Here is a 10,497-nt window from a genome sequence, read left to right on the forward strand (position 1 = left end):
ATCGCCTATGGGATCTACAAGTTGAAAGGTTATATGCATCCATAATGTTGTTTTCCATTAGGAGAAAATATATAAGCAACTTGAGCATGTCATTGAGGTATGCAGGGTTATATTTCAAGAGCAGCCTCCTGTTACTATGTAGCCAGCTCAACAGCCCGTAGTATGGCTGATGCCCTAATGGCATAGGTCCCTGATGCTCCACAGGATGTACAGGCCCCACAACCAGTTTTGAGGTGCCCCAAGCCGGGACACAAGGCCAGATTGGTTTCTAAGGGCTTCAAGTAGAAACATGGTGTAGACTTTGATGAATTCTTTTCTCCTATTATGTAGATGACTACCCTGCGCTTGGTACTAGCTTTGGTTGCTCAGCTTGACTTGGATCTTTATCAGATTGATATCAGATGGTATTTCTTCATGGGAACTTGCATGATGAGATTGACATGGAGCAACCTAAGGGCTTTGTAAAACATGGTAGGGAACACCTAGTGTACAGATTGAGGAAGAGCCTTTATGGCCTTAATCAAGCACCTAGGGAATGGTACCATAAGTTTGATGCCTTTATGCATTCACAAGGATATTCCCGCAATGATATGGATTGGTGTTTATACACAAAGAAGGCTCGTTATGGTAGCCTTATGATTTTGATCCTCTATGTGGATGATATGTTGATTGCTAGGAGTACTCGTGATGAGCTAGATGCCTTGAAAGGTTAGCTCAAGAAGAGCTTTGAGATGAAGGACATGGGACATTCCCCACATATTATTGGGATGCGTATCATACGTGATCGATCTCTAAGGAGCTCCTTCACTTGTCATAGAAGGAGTACATCCAGAAGGTCCTTGAGCTGTTTCATCTGTAGGATGTTAAGACTATTTGGTGTCCTTTACATTCTCATGTGAATGTTAGTTAGGCCAATTGTCCACAAAGTCTGATGAGAAAAAGGCCAAGATGGCCAAGATCCCTTGTGTATTCATAATGGGCAATTTGATGTATGCCATGATTGCCACTCATCTTGACATAGCATTTACAATAGGAGTTGTGGCACGCTATATGGCTACACATGCCGACAACATTAGGATGATGTCAAGCATATCATCAAGTACCTGAAGGGCACAACAACTATGTGCATCTATTATACTGACCCAGATACAAGAGTCATAGGATACACTGACTCAAATTATGCAGGAAATGCAGACAGTATGAAGTCCACCTCTAGCTATATTTTCACCTTTGTTGGAGAGGTGTTGTTTCTTGGATGTCTAGGGTCCAGAAATGCACGGCCTGCTCTACTACAAAGACAGAGTATGTTGCAGCCACCACTGAGGCTTGCAAAACAAGGACAAGTAGGCTCTCTGGTTTGACCTTGGCATTAATGATGTGATCCTTGCACTGCATTCAGATTCTACAAGTGCTATTTAGTTGGCCAAGAATCCGATCTTTCATGTGAAGACGAAGCACATTGAGGTGTATTATGACTGTATTAGAGAGGTCATTGAGGACAAGTCCATTGAGCTTGTCAAGATCTCAACTAACCAAAATCCAACAAATCTACTCACTAAATGTCTCTTAGCGGAGCGTTTTGCCTTCCTAAGGAAGTTTATGGGCATTGAATGAGATGACTTCTGTCCTCATCCTACTGTACTTATGTACATTTTTACTTTGTTACTTTTTTCTTGTTCTCTTCTCACTAGGGACACATTCTCCTTTAAGTGGGAGGTTGTTGAGGGTATCTGCACACTTGTACACTACAAGTGGCAGGCACCCATCATTGTCACTTCATTCTTTATTCTTTCAATGACATTTGAATAAAGGAAAGGCTGGTCACACATTGTGACTATTGAAGTTCCCACATTCTCTCTCTCTCTCTCTCTCTCTCTCTCTCTCTCTCTCTCTCTCTCTCTCTCTCTCTCTCTCTCTCTCTCTCTCTCTCTCTCTCTCTCTCCTTCCACCATAGCTCTTGCTTCTGCTCCATGCTTCCACTTCAAGGCTCACCACCCTTTACTATGAGGATGTCTAGCATCATGAAAGATGAGAAGAACCATTGATTTGAGCTATCAGCAATCCCAATTGAACTAGTATGATGTATTCTATTGTGTGATTCTGTAATCCAACAAGCATGACAATTATTATCATTATATGGAGTAGCAACATGTCTTTTGCATCTTCTTTGTCTTCAAGTATTCATGTACTACCTTAAGGGCACTACATATATGTGCATATGTTATAATGGCTAGGATATACGAATCATGGGGTACACTAACTCTAATTATGCAAGACATGCAAGAAATAGAATGTTCACCTTTGGCTATGTCTTCACCTTTGCTAGAGGTGTTGTTTCTTGGATAACCAAGGTGCATAAATGCATGGCCCTATCTACTACTATACAGAGGCAGAGTATGTTATAGCCACCACTGAGACTTGCAAGGAGGCTCTCTGATTAGGCCATCGAATAGCAAACCTTGGTATTACTCATGTGGTCCCTACACTACATACGGATTCTATGAGTGCTATTCAGTTGTCCAAGAATCTAGTCTTCCACACATTGTGGTGCGTAACCACTTTATCATAGAGGTTGTTGAGGACAAGCCCATTCAACTTGTCAAGATCTCAACTAACCAAAACCTTGCAAATCTTCTCACTAAAAGTCTTTCAACATAACATTTTTCCTTTCTTAAGAAGACGATGGGCATAGGATGAGAAAACATATTTCCTCCTTCTATTGCACTTTATGTACATTTGTACTTTGTCGCTTTTTTCTTGTTCTCTCCTCACTAGAGGCATATTCGCCTTTAAGTGGGAGGTTGTTGGGGATAAAGGCACCTATGCCTACATCGCCTATGTATTCACTACACTTACAATACATGCGTATCTATACACTATAGGTGGCAAGTGCCCATCACTGTCACTTCATTCCTTATTCTTACAATGACTAATGAATAAGGAAAGGCTGGTTACACATTGTGATTTTTGGAGTTCCCACATCTTGAGTCTCTCTCTCTTTCTTTTTTGCTCTATCCTCCATAGCTTGCACCTCTCGTACTTTCGCTTGCTCATGCACCCACTCAAGATTCTCCCTTCAAGGATCATAATGAAGTAAAGTGAGAAAGGAAAATAAGTTGCATGGTTTCCTTACATGATGAGAGGAGTGGAGAGAGTGATTTTCCTACAAAAGTTTGTAACCTCTCTTTGTCTACAAAAGTTGGTAATCACAAACTTGTGTACATAAGCTCAAAAAAATACAAAAGTTAGTAAGGCAAAAACTAGATGGTGTATATACTCATAAACTCAAAAAAATACAACAAATGTACACAAGATAAATAATACTCGTATAAGCCACTCCAAAATATTCCAATGAACTAACCCTTGAAAATAAAAGCCAAACTTCATCATTGCAATCATAGAGTTCGTCAAGAAAACATGCAATCATTATCAAAACATGCCACTTGGCTACAACTCGACAATACAAATGGTGGCTAAGCACATGGGAGTTAGGCTAACAACATAGAAGCCATTGAGGCAACCCCATGATAGCAACATCAGCATTTACACAATAGTATTTAGCCTACCAAGTACTTTAGCATGCGAGACTGTAATAATCCATGCCAGGCTCTAGCCTATCAAGCAAGTTGGTAGCATTGAGACTAATGCAGCTACTAACAAGTGGCTTTGCAACCAACCTTCTCACGATAGAATGCCAACATGGTCCCCCATCAAATGTAGCTATAGCCAACATATTCAATGCATGCCTTGGCATCCCATGCACAAGAAGTCTTTGGTTTCCCATGTGGGAACAAGGGCCTTGTTTCCCTTGTTTTTCCTTTTGCTTAGGAGGCATCCACTTGCTACATGATGATAATTTAAAGCATTTGTGTATTAGGAGCTCATAACTGTTGGAATCTATGTCATTGGACATTACCATTGAGAATTTTAATGGTTATTTGCATGAAGGTGTATATATATTTTTGTCTTGTGATTTTGTTCTAAAAGGGAAGAAAACAAAGTGTGTAGTTTGAAGAAGGCATATGGTCTAACGCAAGCACCTCATGCTTGGTGTGAGAAAATACATGCATACTTGACTACACGTAGTTTTAAGAATAAACTAGCTTAGAACACCTTGTATGTTAGACTTAAGAGTGATATACTACTAATCATTATGGTTTATGTCAATGACATACTGCTCAATAGTCCTAATAAGGCACATATTGTTGATTTTAAGGCTAATTTGAATTCTTCTTTTGATATGGTAAATTTGGGATATTGTATCAATGAACATTCAATTTAAGCATGTGATGGAGGCATTGCTTTGTGCTAAACAAAGTGTATTGCATCATTACTACAAAGACTTGGTCTTAAGAATCGCAAGCCTATTACTAATTATATGGAGAAAAGTTTGAAATTATGCCTCCATGATGTTGAAGATTGCTTTGTGCTAAAGAAAGTGTGTTGCATCATTACTATAGAGATTTGGTCTTAAGAATCACAAGCCTATTGCTAATTATATGGTAAAAATTTTGAAATTATGCCTCCATGGTGTTGAAGATTTCTTTGATGCCTTTCTCTATCAACAAGCTGTTGGATGCTTGATTCACATATGCATTACAAGATTTTATGTTCAGTTTGCAATCTCACAAATGAGTAAGTTTCTACATAGCCTATACACCAAGCATTAGCAAGTAGTGAAGTGTATTTTTCACTGTTTGGATGTTACTCAACACCTTGGGATTTTTTATTCAAGGGGACATCATTCTCACCAAATTTATATGATTTTTATATTATGAATGGATTAATTGCTATAATACATGTGTATCCACGAGAGATTTTTTCTTCATGCTTGGCAACTCATATATATTGTGGTTGAGCAAGAAGGAACCCCACTGTGGCCACTTTTCGTTGTGAAGTTGAGTATAAGGCACCTTTCACAGTAATGGTTGTGTGTGTTTGGCTCAAACATCTCTTGACTAATTTGGCTATTCGAAAGTCATCTGACACCACCATCTTCATTGATAATCAATTGAATTTTGAATGATACAAGGTTGGCCATAGTTAGCTCCAACATGCAACTTGGAGTGTTAGTGTGGGCACCAAACAAAGGCAGAGAGAAAGACAAAAACTCAAACTGCATAGCTCTCTCCTAATAATAGATTCACCCCTGCATATAGCCTCCTCATATGTAAGTGGCTCAACATAATTTGTCACCATGATATAATCCATAGAGGGCTCACAGCGATCAAGAGGGCATAAAACCCTAGTGGAGCATCTCAAAATTGGTTGTGGGACTTGTATGGCTTGTCCTATCTATCTAACATCATGACCCTATACAATAGGTGGATCTTGGACTACTACATCATCAACAACTGCAGCAAGTTGTCTCATTGGGAGTGGTTGTATAGTAGGAGACTCCTCCTGAAAGATCATCCTGTGTACCTCAATCGCATACTTTGGTTCCATATGTATTTTATCCTCATGAAAGATAACATCATGGCTGAGATGACCTTTCAACCATGCAGATCCCAAAGATGATAGCCCATCTCACTTGCATCCCCATATCCAAGAAAGATGCATTTGACATACTTCAAATCCAACTTATTGCACTTGTCTTTGGAAATATGGCAAGAAGCCTCACATCCAAAGACTTGCAAGTGTATATACAAGGGAGGTTTACTAGATCATACATCCTCTGTAACTCTACCACCAAGAGCACTGCATGGGGATCTATTAATGAGATGCATGGTAGTAGTAATTGCCTTAGTCCATTAGTGCTATAGTAAGCCTACCTGCCTAAGCATACTACACACTCTTTTCTAAATAGTCATGTTCATGCACTCTGCAATACCGTTCTAGGGTGGGATGTATGGGGAGATAAACTGACGCATAATACCCCTCTCATCACATAACTTCTCAAAGGCCTTAGATACATATTCGCCACCATTGTTAGATTGTAGATATTTCATTCTATACCCATATTGGTTCTCAACCATGGCAAGAAAGCCCTGAAATATAGGTAAAACATCTAATTTTTTCTTAATAGGATAAGCCCAAACCTTATGCAAATAATCATCTATGAATGTAACAAAATACTTCACACCATCCAAGGACTAACAGGGCATGGCCACAAACATTTGAATACACCAGAGCAGCCAAAGACTCACCCACACGCGTAGAACCAAACTTCTTATGCAAATTATGAGTTTGCTTGCCATATAAACCATGATCATATGAATCAAAACAAGAATAATCCAAGGGTGGGAGATACTACAAACATGTCAATACTTTCATTCTATTCAAAGATATGTACCGAAGGCAATGATGCTATGAAGATACATGTGGAAGATCAGTCAATCCATGGTCAATAGACCTAGAGACAAGCAAAGGCTAGAGGTTGTCAAGCTTGATACCTCTACCAAAAACAAGACTTCTATAGGTGATGTTCCATGAACAATCACCAATAGATATATGGAATCTGCCATCATCCAACTATCCAGCTAAAAGAAGGCTTTTTGTCAAAGCCAAGACATTATGTACATCATGAAGCACAAAAGGAGCATTGATACCAAACTGCAATTTATCACCTATGCCAATAATGATATCCAATGCACTGTCATCTCCCAATGTAACAGAACTCGTAATAGTACAATATTTACGAAACCAATGGTGATGATAGGTGAAGCAACCATGAGACTAAGACTTGCCCTTGTTGGGCTATGAGTCTCTACCACAATTATTATTACCATTTTCACCTCTAATAGTAAGTACATGAGAAGTGCGGGTTGCATCAATATTCTTCATGTTTACTTCTTCAATAAGTAAATCACTCTTTATACCATTGCATTTAAAACCGTTCTCAAGAAGATTGGCAGCCATAGCAGTATGAAATGTATTCGATGACTCTAGTAGTGTGACAAGCAAGAACAAAGACTTTATGTTATCCTCAAACGTGTCACCCTTAATAAAGATAACATTGAAATACACTTGCTTAGACAAAGATAGAATGATATTGGACTTGAATAACTCATCCTAATAATCTCTATCCCAACTTTTTGGCTTTATGCCCTTGGTTTTCAATGGTTAAACATGCTTCTTTTGCACAAATACCTGCCATATTTGCATGTTTCAATATTTGAAGTTGTTACCATAAAGCTTTTCAATGTTAAAAATAACACTATCAGATGATGCGTGAGAAGTACTTGCCATAATGACTACAAAAGGAATGCAAAGTACAAGAGTACAGGATACTGTAATTACAATAAAATAGCCCCAAATTTGAGCCAAAAGAAAGTGAAAACAAGAGGGAATAGAAGAGTATATGGTTGACCACCAACTACAATCAAGAGAGTGCCAAATCAAAGTGTTTGCTCTCGAAAAGAATGTCGAAAATAGTAATTACAACATTGTTATAGTAAATGCAATAGTGTATGTCAATCCAACTATGAGAAAATAGACAAAATGGCAAGCCCCCACTACCAAAAATATCGAGGTAGCAACTAGGATATAAAAAGTGCAACTAGAAGTTAATAGGCGTAAACCACTAGTACCAAAGGTTGTCAAGGATTCAAAGCCCAATAAAGCATACATCTCATAAATATGCACATCGTGCATGTAAAAGATCTCGAGAGTAACTACATAGATTCACCATATGCATAGTGAATGGGTCAAAGAGCAATGACACTCAGTATATAACCAATATGCATGTATATATCACTGACAAACTACTGACAAAGGTAAGTGCCAATGTCCAAAGCATACATTGTCAAATCAGCCCACAAGCGGAAGTAATTGCATCAAGTAGCACACATGATAGCATAGACATTAGTTAGAATAGTCTCACTATCTCAAAGAACCAAGCTTTGCATAAAAGTGGAAGCATGAATATCCAATAAGTCTTCAATGCCCGTAAGTGGGATCACTGAAGTGACTCTAACCAAAGCTCAAATGCATCAAGTGTAGCTCAAATCCAAGCCTCAGAGCATGTCATAAGCATATCCAGGCATGTAGATCAATGCTAAGCATTACTATAGTCAAGTAGCACACCCAAAGCATATGTAGACATAATAGGCATAAAGCTTTCCTAGTAAAGTGCTTGCTATCCAAGTGTTTATAGCAACATATTGGGGCCTCATTTCAAGACATCTCATACTCCTTGACAAGTATTCTTCATTGATGGACTTCATCAATAATGGCACTCATCTTACCATCTCTGAGATCCCTTGCATCTCCTTTGGTCTTATGCCACATTTAGGATTTTAGAGGAGGTGTTAATAGTCATGTGTCATGAATAGTCATCTCTTGGGTGTGGGAGCCTCAATTTGAGTTCGTTGAGGAAATTAGGAGCTCTAACATGGTCTTTTTCAATAAATTTATCTCCTTGAGACATTTTAGGTTGAGATCCCTCTAGTCATGGTATTTCCTCATCTTGTGTGCATGGCATTAATGATCAACATTAATGGATAGCTCACTTCACCTTGTTTAGGATAGGCATTGTAGGCATATGGTAGCAGACATGTCGTGCATAGGTAAACAAACATGGGTGACCATTTTTTTGGCCATGTAGGCCAAATTTAGATTTGGCCATTTTTCTTACTTTTTGGCTACATGGATATACCCCATCTCCACCATTTATATAATCTTTATTGACAACCATCCTCACTATCTACAAATTGAAGAGTACCCCTGGTCACCCTAAGCTAGCATATAAGTGAAAGGTGAGAAGGATCGAAGCTTGCATCCGAGACCTATGGCAGGAGAGCAAGAGCAAGAAAGAGAGAGACAAGAAATGGGAACTCCAACAGTCGCAATGTGTGACCGGGCCTTCCTTTATTCAAACTGTCACTAAAAGAATAAAGAATAAAGTGATGGTGACGGCGCCCGCCACCTGTAGTGTGCAGTGGCAGTGACTGTCAGTGTAGTAATACACAAGCAGCTAGGCGAAGGCACCTTTACCCCCAACAACCTCCCACTTGGAGGCGAATCTGCCCTAGTGAGGAGTGAAAAGAAAAAAAAAGAAAAGACAGTACAACATATACACATGTACAACAGGATGAGGAAAGACGTCATCTCATCCCACACCCATCAACCTCTTGAGGAAGGCAAAGCGCTTTGTAGAGAGGCTTTTCGTAAGCAGATTTGCAAGATTCTGGTCAGTCGAGATCTTGACAAGGTCAACAGACTTGTCCTCAACGACCCCACATATGAAGTGATACCTCACCTCAATGTATTTCGTCTTCGCATGGAAGACCGGATTCTTGGCTAACTGAATAGCACTCGTAGAATTCGAATGCAGTGTAGGAATAGCATCAATATCAAGGTCAACAACCAAACAACCCAAACAAATGGTCTCCTTGCAAGCCTCAATGGTTGCAACATACTCGGCCTCTATAGTAGAAAGGGCCGTGCATTTCTGCACCCTGGACATCCAAGAAACAGCACCTCCAACATAGGTGAATACATAGCCGGAAGTGGGCTTCCTACTATTTGCATGTCTTGCATAATCAGAGTCAGTGTACCCCACAACTCCTGTATCTTGGCTGCCATAGCATAGGCACAAATCTGTAGTGCCCTTCAGATACCTCATGATACCCTTCACGACATCCCAATGCTTCTTTGCCACGTGTAGCCATATAGCATGCCACAACACCAACTACAAAGGCAATATCTGGACGAGTGGCTATCATGGCATACATAAGATTGCCCACTGCGGATGCATAGAGAATCTTGGCCATCTCAGCCCTCTACTCATCTGTCTGCAGACAATCAGCCTGTGATACCTTCACATAAGAAGGCAATGGACAACCAATAGGCTTAACGTCTTGCATGTGAAAGTGCTCAAGGACTTTATGAATGTACTCCCTCTGTGACAAGTAGCGGAGTCCTTGATGCCTGTCACGTCGAATGCGCATACCAAGTATATGAGAGGCATGTCCCACATCTTTCATCTCAAAGCTCTTCTTGAGCTGAGCCTTAAGAGCATCTAGCTCATCATGAGCTTTCCCTGCTATCAGCATACCATCCACATAGAGTACCAAAATCAATAAAGAACCATCACGGGCTTTCTTCGTGTAAAGACACGGATCCATAGCACTCTTGTTGTAGCCTTGTGATTGCATAAAGGTATTAAACTTATGATACCACTTTCTAGGTGCATGTTTCAAGCCATAAAGACTTTTCTTCAATTTGCACACTAGGTGCTCCCTGCCAGGTTCTACAAAGCCCTTAGGCTGCTCCATATAAATCTCATCATGCAAGTCCCCATGTAAGAAAGCCATCTTGACATCCATTTGGTATAAATCCAAGTCAAGCTGAGAAACCAAAGCCAAGACTAAGCGCAGGGTGGTCATCTTAACCACAAGAGTAAAGACCTCATCAAAGTCCACACCATGCTCCTGCTTAAAGCCCTTTGCTACCAGTCTAGCCTTTTATGCTGGCTTGGGGTGTCCAGGGATACTTTTCAGCTTGTGCACCCACTTGCATGGCAAAGCCTTCTTGCCCGTAGGCAAGCAAACC

Source organism: Lygodium microphyllum, chromosome 2 (genome assembly GCF_053477565.2).
Source record: "Lygodium microphyllum isolate KBCC chromosome 2, Lygodium_microphyllum_v1.1.10, whole genome shotgun sequence".
In the NCBI taxonomy this organism is placed as follows: domain Eukaryota; kingdom Viridiplantae; phylum Streptophyta; class Polypodiopsida; order Schizaeales; family Lygodiaceae; genus Lygodium; species Lygodium microphyllum.